The sequence below is a fragment of the Colobus angolensis genome, unplaced genomic scaffold (genome assembly GCF_000951035.1).
Source record: "Colobus angolensis palliatus isolate OR3802 unplaced genomic scaffold, Cang.pa_1.0 Scaffold94, whole genome shotgun sequence".
NCBI classification, from domain to species: Eukaryota; Metazoa; Chordata; class Mammalia; order Primates; family Cercopithecidae; genus Colobus; species Colobus angolensis.
In genome coordinates this window covers 9,167,333-9,181,766 of record NW_012123376.1, presented here as the reverse complement: position 1 = coordinate 9,181,766, position 14,434 = coordinate 9,167,333, and the positions used below count along the sequence as shown (strand labels likewise).

Genomic DNA, 14,434 nt, shown 5'->3' with positions numbered 1-14,434 from the left:
TTTTAACACAAGATATATGTTGCTATCTTCTTTTGTAGATGAAGAAACTGAAGAAATACAAAATTCCTTTTATCTAATATTAATATTATTATTTCATGATATTCATCATTGGCAATTGTCTTAACACTGATAATTATCTTGAATCTTTTCTTTTTAAAGTTTGAAAATTTATTTTAGTTTCATTGAACATTATTTTAACGTAGACATATTTAGGTCAAAAAGAAATCATGTCTATTAAAAATTTTTCTTCAAATTTATTTACAAATATAATTTTAATTCAGTCAAAAAATTTGTTAAAACAGTAAATACCAGGATATTAAGAATGCTGATTTCAATTATTAATTTACAGCATTTTGAGTCTTGTATTGACCAAAAGGAAAAACAAGTGGAAAGATATATTCTTGCTATTTTGAAAGGAAATTCTAACTGGCACCTGGCTGCGAACCAGCGGATTTACAATTCTGCCATTAAAGCCCTTGTGATCCTTATTACACACCCTCCTGTGCACCAGGCGTATGATTGTGAAAGATTTTGTAATCATGAAGGGAGTAAGTAGTAAAAATGTTTTACGTAATACTCCCATTCCGCTTCCATAATAATGCTATTTTTCCTATATTTAAAATGTTATGCCAAACTCTAATAGTTGCTACTTGGAAAAAGTTTTGCTCACTTCCTTCCTTCCTCCTTCCTCCTCCTTCCTTCCTTCCTTCCTTCCTTCCTTCCTTCCTTCCTTCCTTCTTTCCTTTCTTTTCCTTGGTTACAAAGTTTGTGACCCAAAATATCTTCACAAGCCTAGCTAGAGTAAGTAGTAAAATATAATTAAATATATTTTAAGTTTTTTGTTTTCCTATTAGTTACTGGGTTACACACGGCATTTGTTTACGTGAGGAAGTTCTTTAGTGGTGATTTGTGAGATTTTGCTGTACCCATCACTCAAACAGTAAACAGTGCACCAAATTTGTAGTCTTTTCTACCTCACCCTCTCCCACTCTTCCCCCTAAGTCCCCAAAGTCCATTGTATCATTCTCATGCCTCTAAAATTGCTTATGGATTGAGCCTCTTCTTTCAATATTTTCTTATGCGCAGAACTTTCAGGATAAGCATAATAACTATGAAAGATTTTAATGGAAGAAAAGGCAGTGCCAAAATATATAATGTGACAACCTATAAAACATGGGAATAAAAATCCCTAACATTACTATACAATAAATTGTATGAGAATTGGATAGTACTAAACTAGATATCTAAGGAAAAACAGAACAAAGAAAAAGACAATAGAAGGATTAGCCACCATTCCAACCAAATCTTATTGGGTCAGTAGGATTCTAATATTTAAATGACAAAGAATAATAGACACTGATAAATCACTGTGTCAAACGCACAAATTAATGTACTCTGATGATACTAAGGAATAAATTATTCACATAAAAATGTACCTGATTTGTCTAGAAGCAACTCATTTTCTATTCTGATTTCACTGCCTAGGGCACTGCTGGAGCCTGCAGGGATTAAAAAAGTATGTGCAAGAAACAGAGCAACTAAATACCATAAAATAGAACAAAGCAGAGTACTACATCTAGTTATGGAATGTTATTTCCATGAGCAGTAACATACATAAAAAGGACTTATCTGACGACCAAGTGACCACAGTGTAGTTGTTACAGAAGAGAAAATAAAGTTTAGGAAATAATTAGAAATAGGTTTATTTAGTTCCATCATTGTTCTTTGGATTAAACTTTATTTTGTCCTATAAAAGCCAAGTGGTAACATCATTCCTTGACATTTATGACTCTGATGGCAACAATCACAGGCACCAGCTTGTCCCAACGCCATCCTAAATCCATGGCTAATCATTTTCAGGCTTTTCACTCTGTAGCATCCAAAATGGGGATAGATCTCCAAAAGAGCAAACCTCTCTCCCTCCATCAGACAATCCGTGTAGTTCCTCACACCTGTAAGTGCAGATTATTCATCTGGAACAGTTCATTTTCCTATTTCCTGACAGGAGCATGAGGAATTGAATCAGTGATGATTGTGGGGACTGATTTTTCACCAGTGCCAACTCTTTTCACTGGTCGGTAAGAAAGATCACCACCATTGGCTGATTCATATGATGTACTGGAACAGAGACAGTGACTCAAGGCATTACCGCTCTCGGAATGCCTAAAGTAATCCGACAGCAATAAAAATTGAATCAAATGTAACCATAAGCATGAAGAAAAGTGGATGTATCCTATTATTTTACCAAAATATTAATAATAGAGATTATCACTGTGTAATCCCTGGTGTACAGTTGATACTCAGATATATGTTGAATGTGTAAATGAGGAGATGAGAGGAAGGAAGGAAGGGAGAAAGGTGGGAGGGAGGAAGGGAAGAAGGGAAAGAAGAAAGGAGGAAGGAAGGAAGGAAGGAAGGAAGGAAGGAAGGAAGGAAGGAAGGAAGGAAACAGGTATCAAGATAAACATAAACAGTATTTATCTGGATTTTATTGTACCTATAAATAAAAATCTGAAAGAAAAAAGATATCATTTGATAATGTATTAGTTTATGGTGCTTATTTAGGTATTACTCAGTATAATTTGCCTGTTATTCTGTTCTTTATCAAATATAACAGGTTAACCATTGTTGTCAACCATGGTGTACTATATACTATATGACAAATGGTCCTTCGAGTGTTCTTATAAAAGAACAAGGATTAGTGTGTTATTATGCACAATATAGTAAAATTCAGGTTCAAAAATAACCTAGACTTTTTAGAGAGTTGGTCTAAATAAAAATATCAGAGGTCAAGTTGAAAAATAGTAAAGGTGACTACCAAAGCACAGGCTTTAAAATACCAGCAGGAAAGAGTACAGCAAGTGACACACAAACTACCAGCAGCTTAGTCCTAATTAGTAAAACAGTCACATTAATGTGTAAATGTAGCACTGAAGTAAAACATACAAATGCTACTACTTTTCAGCTTATCCACTGGGGACAGGAAAAAGTAGACACCAAGGCTATTAGCGTCTGAAAAGTCAACACATAATATTTTATGGAGGTACTTAATGCTCTTTTTTAGTTAATAAAAAAGTTTAAAAGATGAGATTTAAGAAAGTAGTGCCCTCCAAATAAATGGGCCTGTTCAGAATGGATTCAATAACTTCTCTCAGAGTAATTACAAATAATCACCATGGAAATTTAAGCTCCAGCAACTGCACCTTAACTTTTTATTTTCCCCTTATAATTATCTTTAGCAGAAATTTATTAGGCTATTATTAATTAATGTTGAAGTTTATAAGAAAAATGTACAGTATCTAATGCTATATTCTGAAATATCCTTAGATATTAATGTAAAAGCTATTAAAGTCTATGCCATTATTGTAAAGGGTTATAATTTTATCAAAATAAATACATATCAAATTAGTATAATAATAGACATCTTTTATTCAACCATAACTGGAACATCTTGGTTTGATGCACACACCCAAAAACTTAACATTTATGTCTCTGGTTACAATACTCCAAATGTCCATTATTGGACTCCTAATAAAATACCCGGCTTCCAGTGAGGAAAGGACTTCTCATTTGATAAATGGTGCTGGGATAACTAGCTAGCCATATGCAAAGATTGAAAATTGGACTTCTTCCTTATACCACATTGTAAAATCAACTCAAGATATATTAAAGACTTAAATGTAAAACCTGAAACTAGAAAACCCTTGGAAGATAATCTAGGAAATACCATTCTGGACATAGGACTTGGCAGAGATTTCATGACATGGACACCACAAGCAATTAAAACAAAAACAAAAATTAACAAGTGAAAACAAATTAAACTAAAGAGATTTTACCAGCAGAAGAAACTATCAACAGAGTAGACAGACAACCTACAATATGAGAGAAAATATTTGCAATCTACGCATCCCACAAAGGTGTAATATTCAGAATCTATAAGGAACTTAAACAAATCAACAAGTAAAACAAACAAAAACACAAATAATCTCATTCAAAAGTGGGCAAAGGACCTAAACAGACAATTTTCAAAAGAAGAGATACACACAGCCAACAAGCATGTGAGAAAAAACATGCTCAACATCACTAATCAATAGAAAAATACAAATCAAAATCACAATGAGATACCGTCTCACTCCAGTCAGAATGACTGTTATTAAAAAGTCAAAAAAATAACAGATGCTGGCAAGTTTGTGAAGAAAAGAGAACACTATACACTGCTGGTGGAAATGTAAATTAGTTCAACCATTGTGGAAAGCAGTTCAGCAATTTCTCAAAGAATTCGAGCAATCCCATTATTCAACCCAACAATCCCGTTATTGGGTATACACCCAAAGGAATATGAACTGACCTCCCACAAAGACACATGCACAGGTAGGTTCATCTCAGAACTATTCACAATAGTGAAGACATGGAGTCAGCCTAAATGCTCATCAAGAGTACAGTGAGTAAAGAAAATGTGGTACATATATACCATGTAATACTACACAGCCATAAAAAGAACAAGACCGCGTCCTTTGCAGCAACATGGGTGGAACTGTAGGCCAGCATCCTAAGTGAACTAACAGTTACAGAAAACCAAATACCACATGTTCTCACTTATAAGTGGGAGCTAAACATGGACTACATACGGACACAAAGAAAAGAAAAACAGACATCAGGGCCTACTTGAGGGTGGAGGGACAGAGGAGGGTGAGGATCGAAAAATCTACCTACCAAGTACTATGCTTATTATGTGGGTGGTGAAATAATCTGCACACCAAACCCCACGATATGTAATTTGCCTATATAACAAACCTGTACATGCACCCCGAACCTATCATGAAAGTTAAAAAAAAAATAACCAGCTTCAAATGCACTGGATCTATAAATTGAACTCTTAGATTAAGAACAAATATTACATTGGGCTTGTCCTCCTAATGATATAACATAACTCTCTCTAATACAAATGCAGTTGCTTTCCATGACATTATTTCAAAGTTTAGGAAAAAGTTCATCGAGTGCCACTAGGCATTATGACAGGTGCTTTACATAAATAATTTATGTAAACAAAGCAATTCTAAGCAATTATAATTCCATCTCACAAAGTGGAAAATTGAGGTGTGAAGAAATTAACTATTTCAAATACATATAAATGTTAGGTGTGCAGAATGGAACATAAACATCTGGGAGAGACTGCACACTATTTCCAGGACACTGTGATCTGGCCCTAGATTGGATGGCACAGGTGTCTATGAAACAAACACGCTAAAGCTAAACCTGTCCTAGATCAGTAGGACTATGATCAAGCAATAATATAGCCCAGGTGGAACCCGTGCATGAATATGGGTGTGCACACAAGTGGTTTTTTCTCTCTCTCCACCTCCCCCCGCCAACACACTCACACTCACCATTCACAGTCACAGTATTTTAAATTTATTCCCTTTTTTAGTCTAAATTAGCATTAATGTTCTCTTCCTACCCTCTCCAGGCCTGGAGATACTTATGCACATCCTGAAGAGAGCAGGAGGATAAATTCCTCTTTGGGTATTTCAAAAATTAGGTGTAATATAACAAATATTTTGGGTCGGATGTGGTGTCTCATGCCTCTAATTCCAGCACTTTGGGAGGCTGAGGCGGGCGGATCACTAGATCAGGAGTTCGAGACCAGTCTGACAACACAGTGAAACCCTGTCTCTACTAAAAATACAAAAATTAGTGTGGCATGGCGTGGTGGCACGCACAATATTTTAAATTCCCATGGGTTGAAATTATGTTAAAAGACACAAGTTTTTGTAAAACAAGATTTTTTGTTTTTGTTTTTGTTTTTGGTAAGTGTTGGTGTGTTTATGGTATTTTATGTGTAAAGGATAAAGTGAGCTGACTGTAAGTCAGCCCTCCTTATCCATGAGAGGGTTCTGCACCCTCGGATTCGACCTACTGTAGATTGAAAATAGTCAAAACAAAACAAAACAAAAACCAAAAATAACAATACAACAATAAAAAATACAAATTTAAAAAGCAATGCAGCAAACAACTATTTGCATAGCAGGTACCGTATATTAGGTATTATAACTAAAATAGAGATGACAAAGTATATGGAAAAATGTGTAAGAGTTACATGCAAATACTATGCTATTTTATATAAGGGCCTTGAGAATCCTCAGATTTTGGTATTGCCTGGGGTCCTGGACCCAATTCCACGAGGGCTGCATAGCATAATAATGAGGTCACACAATTTTGGAATTTTATTAACTCCTTTAAGAGAAGGTAGTGTGCAGAAGACATACTGTAAAGGATATTATTTTATTTAGAAATGTTAATTTGTATAAAATGTGTTCCCTCTCATTCTCTTTCTGTTTGATACGTATTACTGAACTTGTTTCTCTAATGAACACTTCACAATATTCTACATCATGTTTTACAATACTCATCGATGGAAGCTAAATGAGAATATAAATACCTTAGTATTTTCTATTTTTGATGATAATTTTTATAAAATATCACTGTAATATTTACTACTTAGACTTTCTTAGTAAAATTACCTTGGTAATTTCATACCAATGATATTATGCACTTAAATTTATTTTTATTTACTTATTTATTTACTTATTGAGGCAGAGTCTCGCTTTGTCACCTAGGCTGGAACGCAATGGCATGATGTCAGCTCACTGCAACCTTGACCTCCTGGGCTCAAGCAACCTTCCTGCCTCAGCCCTCTAAGCATTAACAAGTGGCACCATAGGTGCACGCTACCACTCCCAGCTAAGTTTTTGTAGAGAGAGGGTTTCATCATGTTGCCCAGGCTGGCCTTGAACTGATGAGCTCAAATGGTTTGTTGGCCTTTGCCTTCCAAAGTGCTGGGATTACAGGAGTGAGCCACCACACCCGGTCTGATTTTTATTTTTTATATAGATAAATATTTGATCCCAAGAATTATTTTTAAGATTCTAAAGAACTATCATACTAGGGACCAAAATAAGTATATCCAAATATATCACTGATTCTGATTCTAAACTATACATCTTCCCCCTCAATGGACAGTTTTAATTCGCTTTCTTCATTAATAACATTTTCATTTTAGAATAAATTTTTTATCAAGGTTTGAATTCTTGACTGGTTTCAGCATATTGATTAAATTTAAGTGTATAATTATGTCCCTTTCTCCTAGCCATAGGTGGATTCACTAGCTTGGGCAAATGAGAAAACATATATTTTAATTAAAATGTGTAAAAAAATAAGCAAGACTAAAAATTCCATTTTATATTTGTATTGCTGTTTTTAAGTGGTGTTTAAGTTATTCTGTTTACTTTTTCAATTCAAAACATTTTGATAAGGTTTTTCAGGAGAGAAGGATTTACTTCAAATCCAAATTTAATTAGTATTTAATTTTTTGTTTTTAGAAAAAGTGTTTATACAGAATAAACACAGAAAATGACATCTTAAACTCATATGCTATGGCACAGTATCTGCAGGAAAGAACATAAAAAAATTAAACTCAAGAATATATAAAATCAATAGACTAATAATTTACTGTAGTCTCCTTCCATATTGTAAATCCTGGTCAAGCTAGAAATATAAGACAAATCAGTGTTTTCTGTCAAAAAGGTGTGGTGATTTATTTCAAATGAAAATCCAAAGGGTTTAATTTAAACTTAAAATGGGTGTCAATATGCATGATGGCAATAAAATACCCTACAAAGAAGGGGTTCATGAGGATAGCCAAAACCAACAGGTGTATTTCCAGATCATCAGGTCCTCCAACTGAGCATAGGAAAGATAAAATACTTGACTGGGGAAATCATATTCTAAATACATAGAAGAGAAAGCCACCAGAACCACTGGTTTGCCAAATTTAATCAGGTGCCCAAATTTTAACAGGGTGCCCATTCAAGCTTTATTATTTACTTATGTACCCCATTGTAAAACTTTCCACTTGCTTCTTCCCAAAGTAACTGATGGTGGGGGTGGGGAGGGGGGGAACAACCTTTCAAAAGGTATTTTTGCTTGACTCTTTCTTTACTAAAATGATTAACCTTGGAAGGACCTTAGGAAAGGGCTAGGGATTTGATTACCTCTTCATCTGCAGTCCAGATGAGTTGGGGATAATGACTTTTACTATGATAAAAAGTATGATATCTTTATTATTGGAAATGATTCAATGAAAGGACGACAATTCCCATTGGACTTTCAGGGAGTCCCTTAAAAATAGTTAATTAGGGAGAGTATCTGTTGTAACTTTTAAACTACACTTTTGACCAGGCACAGTGGCTCATTCTTGTAATCTCAGCTCTTGGGGAAGCTTAGGCGAGAGGACTGCTGGAGGTCAGGAGTTAGACACCAGTCTGGGTAACATAGTGAGACCCCATCTTTACAAAAACAAAACTTAAAAAAACTAGCAGTGCATGGTGGCACCTGCCTCTGGTCCCAGAGGTGGGAGGATGACTTGAGTTGAGGCTACAGTGAGCAGTAATCATGCCACTGCACTCCAGCCTAGGAGAGAGAGCAAGACTGTTTTACAAAAATAAATTAAAAATAAATAAATAAGTTTTACAATAATCTCTTTAGTCTAATTTATTAGAAAGGGTAACCAAGATATTCAATAGAAAAGATAATTATGGATGCTTTAAAGTAAACAAAAAGGATGCTTACCTGTTTCTCTTCATCGGAAGTAACTTTTAAGATAAGTATGAAATAACGAATAATCAATACATTTTTATATTGAACTTGTTCCAATAAGCTATTTTGTAAATATTTAGGTTAAAATGCTTATCTGACTTTTCAATGACAAATTTAGTCATCAAAAAAAATACATAAGCCATATTATACACTATGTACTATATTAAATACTACTGCAAGATAAAAAGCAGGTTTTGATTTAACTTATTATTTCTTTACTCCTAGAAGGATATTTTTAGTCAATACCCCTAGATTTCTATCTTCTGTTTAACTCATTGAGTATTAAAAGGTTTCCTCCTAGAAAAAGTAACGCTTATACACTGTTGGTGGGAATATAAATTAGTTCAACCATAATGGAAGACAGTGTGGTAATTGCTCAGAATCCTAAAGACAGAAATGCCATTCGACCCAGCAATCTTATTATTGAGTATATATCCAATGGACTATAAATCATTCTATTATAAAGACACATGCATGTTGTAGCACCATTCACAATAGCAAAGACGTAGAATCAACCTAAATGCCCATCAATGATAGACTAGATAAAGAAAATGTGGTACATATACACCATGGAATACTATGCAGCCATTAAAAAGAATGGAATCATGTCCTTTATAGGGACATGGATGGAACTGGAGGCCATTATCCTTAGCAAACTATCAGAGGAAGAGAAAACTAAATACTGCATGTTCTCACATATAAATGCGAGCTAAATTATGAGAACACATGAAACATAGAGGGGAGCAACACACTAGGGCCTATTTGAGGGTGGTGGGCAGGACGAGGAAAATGATTAGGAAAAATAACTAATAGATATACGGCTTAATACCTAGGTGATGAAATAATCTGTACAATGAACCCCCATGACACAGTGTTTACCTCTGTAACAAACCTGCTCATGTTTCCCTGAACTTAAAATTTAAAAAATAAATAAATAAACAGATTCCCTCCTTTGACAAAATTATTCTATTCATAAGCTTCGAATACCAAGTTCTGATTATAGAGCAGATTCATATTGCACCATGTTTCTAGTTATTTACATTTTGTAAATGTTTTATATCACTAGTGACTTTGAATTCTCCATTATATAGTCATAAGTAAAGGTGGAAATGTTGATCTCCATTTTTATGTTCAGCTGAAAGCAGTATTTTGCACTGGATAAATAAGTACAATTATGTTTTCTCACTCAGATCTTAGACCTGTGGGTCAGGAAAAAAATGAAGATACTTCAGAGGATCAGAAAGAAATAGGCAACAAGAGGAAAATTGAATCATGGAAATATAGTAGCTATTTCTTTTTGAACCTTACAGAGTAATAGGGTTTATATAAATATAAGCTAAACGGACCATTTTATATTCCTCTGAGACATTCTGGGAAGCCAAACTCATAAGAGTCATACTTTACTAGCAACGGTACAACATATCTCCTACCAAGTACTTAGTAAGTATTCATAGAAAAAGTCAGTATTTTAAATGGCATCCTTAAGAGAGTAAGCCAGACCATTTATTTTTTGAAAGAAAGAAATTTGGAGTGGTAAATGATGCAGGAACTATTTTTTATTAAGTCATTCTAATTTCAAAGTAGTTCTACAAATTCTGTGTCCAGAATCCCCAAATTAAGAATAAAAATATATATTAATTATTTTCATATGAAATTATTATTCTTATGCAAGGATTCTCATGGTTCATTCAATTCCCCATGTGCCTTCATACCATAACTGGAAATAATTAGCAACATGTCTGGAAGATTTAGCTAAGAAACATGTTAATTTTGCCTGGAGACAGTTCTTTTATGCTGCACATTCATTTTCACAAATTTCTTACTGAGTTTGTCAATGTGATTTTTATGTCAACTGACTACTCTGTAAAATAGCTGTCTATATGAACATTGCTTTTATAAAATGTTGAGAGCTGTTTCTTTTATTATTGAATTTGATGCCTCAGCTTATATCGGGTTTTTAATACATTGGTACAGATCAGCATGATTCAGCTCAGTAGTTCCTTGGCTTTCCATTCTTCAAGAGTTACAAGTATATAGTAAGGTTGACCCATTACACACACACACACACACACACACTCATATATACACATAACTATTAAGATTTTCCTCTTATATATACATTTATATAAGATTTAATTGTTTCATGTATTTATTTTTTCTGGGCATATAGATTTCAATGTTTACCATGCTCTCACATTTATTTATAATTGCTAGTAAATCAGACATATCTCATTAAGTTAAATGAGAGTTAAATGAACATATTTTATGGATTACCAATATTCATACCAAAGTATTAAGAAAATACTTTCAGTTTGTGACATGTTGAAAGTCATAATTATAAACAGAAGTTTCCATGATGCAGTGCTAGAGCTATACTAAACAATAGACTCGTTTGAATTTGTGATACTCTGAATTTTTTTTTTTTTTTTTGAGACGAAGTCTTGCTCTGTCACTTAGGCTGGAGTGCAGTGGTGCTATCTCGGCTCACTGCAGCCTCTCCTCCTGGGTTCAAGCGATTATCTGGCCTCAGCCTCCCAAGTAGCTCGGATTTATAAGCATGCACCACTACGCCTGGCTAATTTTTGTATTTTTATTAGAGATGAGGTTTCCCCATGTTGGCCTCTGACCTCAAGTGATCTGCCCGCCTCCATCTCCCAAAGGGCTGGGATTACAGGTGTGAGCCACTGCACCTGGATGATATTCTGAATGTTTAAAATAATTAACATACTTACACTCTTATTATATTAAAGGGATATATATTAAATAAAAACAAGTGAATATTCTGAATTCTGAATAAATATGCGGTATCACATATACACTATATAGGAATTACTAATATATTTGTGTTTAAAACTCTATTTTAAAATGTTACCCTTTACGTGTATTTTAATATATACAAATATTTTATGTATTTTTTAGATACTGTAATACATAATTATACATATATTTAGAAAAATAAGTGAAAACTTTCAATTTATGAAAAATTATTGAGAAATAGAAATGTAGTCTATCTCATATTCTTCATTAGGTTATAAATTTAACAGTACCAAAGTTGTACATATTAGAGAATTTATTTTTAGAGGCCAAACAGAAAAAAAGCAGTTCTACTTTTTTATAAATATATATATATATTTATACATTTTTAGTTCTCCATAAATATTAAAGTGTAAGAATTGCCTTTTTGATGATCACACCATTTTCATATAATGTATCTAATAAAGGCAGCATGTTGAGTCATGCGCAATTTTTTTACGAAAAAGAGAAACAGGGAATATACATGTACTGAACTACACTAACAGTGTAAAATACAATACATAAAGATAATTCCTTCAAAATATTGAATTTTATATGCATACACTAATATGTACCATGAACATGCATGCAAAAATAGACAGATTTTTAAAAGTAGACATTTCACAGTATAGGATGAAGATGATAATTTGCAGATGGTTCCCTTAGGACGTCTTTATGTGAGTTTAACTGCGAAATTATAATGTATGGATTTTTCAGGAAAATTTACTGGTTTTTGAGATACAGCAAAAAACTTGTCCTGTCCTCAAAATATATATTTGGTTCATCTCAAAATTGGTGCTATAAATGAAATATTCTAAATAATTCAATACAGAACTCATACAATTGTCCACAATGTTTATTGTATATTTTATTTTCAGACCATAAAAAGGCTTGTTCTAGTCAACAAAACTGATTTTTTGACACTATATTAGTTAGCAAAAATGTCAGATTTTTTATTTCCTTTTCTATGTAGTTATCACATCAAATGTGTTCATCCATTCAACCTAAACTTATAAAACAGCTAATATTTATAAAGCATTCTACTTAGGCAAGTACTATATAGATTCCAAAACTGAATGAAATCTAAACTTGTTTTATAGGGCCCTACTTGTTTGGTATCAAAAAATTCTTTCATAACTTATTGTACAGTTAAAATTAATAATCTCAATAAAGAGCATTTTAAAAAGATTTTCTTCTTAATAGAAAAATGGAATCTCCTTTAAGCATATTAAATCTACTTAAATAATTTAAATCTATTTTAGAAATACTTGCTTTAACTAATATATTTTCAAAATAATTTATAAATTTATCCTTATTGACTTGTCAAAGGTAGCTAGAGCTGATTTTAAAATTTTGCCCTCATTTTTTTTGAAAAAACATATATATATATATAGTTAAATGTCAAAAATATATATATATTAAGGCCAGGCATGGTGGCTCATGCCTGTAATCCCAGCACTTTGGGAGGCCAAGGTGGGTGGATCACTTGAAGTCAGGAGTTTGAGACCAGCCAGGCCAATGTGGTGAAACCCCATCTCTATTAAAAATACAAAAATTAGCCAGGCATGGTGGCAGGCACCTGTAATCCCAGCTACCTGGTAGGCTGAGGCAGGAGAATTGCTTGAACCCAGGAGGCAGAGGCTGCAGTCAGCTCAGATCATGCCATTGCACTCCAACCTGGGCGACAAGAGTGAAACTCCATCATACACACACACACACACACACACACACACACACACACACACGTGTGTGTGTGTGTATATCTATATAGTCCAATCATCAGATGTAGAATATTAAAATATTAAAATTCAATTTTCATCTCAGCAAAATGATCAAGGTGAGACAATGGGGCATATTCCAGAAGTGTCCCCAGTGAAAGTCTTAAATCTGTCTAAAAGATTCTATCCTCAGCTGTTTTTGTGTCCCAGTGCCACAGCTGTTTTCCTGTCCCAGTGCCAGGTATCTCAAGCTGCAGGGTACTTCTCTTATCAGCATAGGTTATAAATTGTGAATCAGGGTTAAACTACACTAGAATAAAATATTCCAAAAGGTTTAAGATGTCCATATTGTTAAGAGAAATAGCATGTCATTTTAAAATTTTATTTTAAATTAATTCTAAATTTATTAGCATTTTTAAGAATGTGAAACAGAAAAGTGGTTCTGGAATGTTCTCACTGTATTTGGTCTGCCACTGAACGATCGGGGGGGGCGGGGAGGTAAGAAAAATATATATATATATATATATTTTCTTCCTTCGAACAGGTATGTTTTTCTTACCATATTGGGGTAATATTAAGAACTCATTGTAAACCTTATTGTATGGACTGTAATTAACACTAATAGCATAGTGTTATAAAAGCTTTTAAAAACCATAATATAAGTTTATGAAATTATCCGTATAGCTAATAAAAATTACAAAGGAAATGATAAAGTTAGGCATGTTTCAAAACAAAATCAACATGATAAAATTCTAGTTTCTCTTACATCCAACAACTACTCTACATGAATGCAGTGATTCAAGAATATGGCTGATAGACAAACAGCTTGATGCAACAAATGGTGCCGAAACAACTCACAACTACATGGCATTATAGAATAAGGTCATTAATGCTTATCTTTAAAGAAATAATAAATAAAAAGTAACAATTTTATGTATAAATTTATATTTGCAGTACTGAATTAAAACCTAAAGACTTACTAAAGATTTCAGTGAAAAACTACCCAAAGAATGAATATATTTAACATTCCATAATCATTTGTAGGGTGATCTGAAGATAGCTTGAATATTAAGGACATCTTGTATAACATATTCAAAAACTTACAGAAGCCACTTCCTGTGCCTGTATCCACCTCAGAGTCATGGAATGGATTCCAAAATGGCACAAAGTCAGAAAAGAAACACAAAGGGCTTCCAAGACTGCTTATCACAAGTATCATTCTCCAGAATTCCTGAAAAGATGTGCTTCAAAAACACATCAAAAAATCA

At 33.5% G+C, this 14,434-nt stretch overlaps 1 protein-coding gene across 1 annotated transcript in view; it reads right to left on the bottom strand.

The window, feature by feature from the left end:
• The window catches only part of PCDH9 (protocadherin 9), a 959,605-nt gene that overhangs the window by 538,905 nt on the left and 406,266 nt on the right, over nucleotides 1-14,434 (bottom strand). The window lies entirely within an intron of this gene.